Genomic DNA, 1,996 nt, shown 5'->3' with positions numbered 1-1,996 from the left:
AGATAGATCTTGGTGACCCAGAAGGTCTGGGTGACTTGGCGAAGGTAAAAGATGTAGACCACAGAAACACTAAACAAACTAAGCATTAAGGTACCTTCTCCTAAATCATGTTGTCTTCCCCTAAGTCCTGGTGTTTCTTCCACAGTCTTTCTTCTTCCTAAGAATTTTTTTTTCTTTTCCTAACAAGTAAACAAACTCCTTCCTTCCTTCCTTCCTTCCTTAAGGACTTAACAGCTAGAGTAACTTAAATTAGGGTTTCTGGAAACAGGGGAGTGTAATATTATAACCATCAACCATAACTTTATTCTGCCAATCTATCAATTCCTACTACAAACTGCCTACACAGAACCCAGTTGCATCCCTGAGCTGAGTGTAAAGGGTCTGATGGTGAAGGGAGGCATTAGCTGCAAAACCTTTAGTGTGGATTGTGAGGAAAGGTCATTCGGGGTGGTTTCTGGCCACCCCTCACTGCTACTGAATGAAAACAGGAGGGGCAGGGGTGCTTCAAGGGATTCACCTGACTGCTGTGTTGGTGTCTATGTCAGTAATGATGCCTGGGGTGCTTTTTGCCAGCTATTCTCAGCTCTGGGCTGGTGAAGGAGGAAACCTGCATGAAGGGATGCTGCAATGGTGGAGGTAAGGAGTTATTATTCAAGCAGGTGCTCAAAGTATGCAGATAAAGCAGCTCATTGTATGTGTTCCAAACACCAGCTTGGCTGGACCAGGGGGAAGGAGCTGAGTATTCTATCCCTTAGAATCGTGGAATCATGGAATGATTTGGGTTGGAAGGGGCCTCAAAGATCATCTCCTTCCATCCCCCCTGCTGTGGGCAGGGACTCTTTCCCCTAGACTGGGTTGCTCCGAGCCCCATCCAACCTGGCCTTGAACACTTTCCTGACAGGAAAGAAGGCACAGTTTGTAGAAAAATTCCAAGAGTTGGTCAATGCAACAAGGAGTGAAGCTATTCTTTTTAAATTAAGAAAGGTGTGCTATTTTTCACAACCAGCAATAATTTGGGCATCTGAACCATTCCTTAGGAGGACAGACATTGCATGATTTCTAGGAGCACCTGCCTTTTCCCTCTCTTAGATTATGAGCTGTAGTCCCAGAGAAACTTGGTCTCAGTAGATTTAATACCATGTATTTGTATCCCAGGGTTTTGTCTGTGCACATCAAATGCATTTCCTTGGAATGAAATGAGCTTGGAAGGAGAAGTCCAGGAGGACACCTGACCCACGCCAGGTACTAATTCAGCCCGTGGAACCAGGCTAGCAAAGGCAAAGTCACCTGAAACATGTGTAAAGGGAGGCATCAGGTCCCTCATCATGCAGGGTGTCTGCAGGGGGCTATTTTTTCAACCAATATAGAATGATTGGCAGATGATTAAAAATATGAATAGTGTCATTTTTTCCAGCTTCCAGCTGTCTAATGATTTTATGTAGGGGTTGATTCTGATTTCATACACATATTGGACCAATATAATTGCACTGCTGTTAGTTAATGCAGGTCATCTTTTGTGGGGGAAAAACCAGAACTGTGGTTCCAACCCTTCTGTTTGAAATTGCTGTGGACTCTTCCTCCACTTTTGCAATGTTTCCATATCAGCACGATTTTACTGAATTCTATCGAGCTACACTGTGTTAAGACTCAGTGTCAGAATAGAAAATCAGTATTTAATGAAGAAGCCCATTAGGGAAAAATATCTTTTAGGTTTACAGAACTGCAGCGTTAAAGACAGAAAATTTTCAGGTAATAGTCCTTCAAAGGAGAGTGATCAGAATCCATTAAATTCTTCAAAGACAGGTAGATATAATAAACATAGAAGATATTCTAGAATTTTAAGGCAGATGTGTGTACACTTCAAAGACCCACAAAAAGTATAAAAATTATTTTTCTGGTATGCCTGTAATGAGAAGTGATGGATAGTAAAAAATACAATTTGAAATTCTTGTGGAGAAGAAATTGTGATACAGCTGTAAAAATAAGGGGTCAGTGC

Source organism: Corvus cornix, chromosome 1A (genome assembly GCF_000738735.6).
Source record: "Corvus cornix cornix isolate S_Up_H32 chromosome 1A, ASM73873v5, whole genome shotgun sequence".
NCBI lineage: Eukaryota > Metazoa > Chordata > Aves > Passeriformes > Corvidae > Corvus > Corvus cornix.
This window is presented reverse-complemented; position numbering follows the sequence as displayed.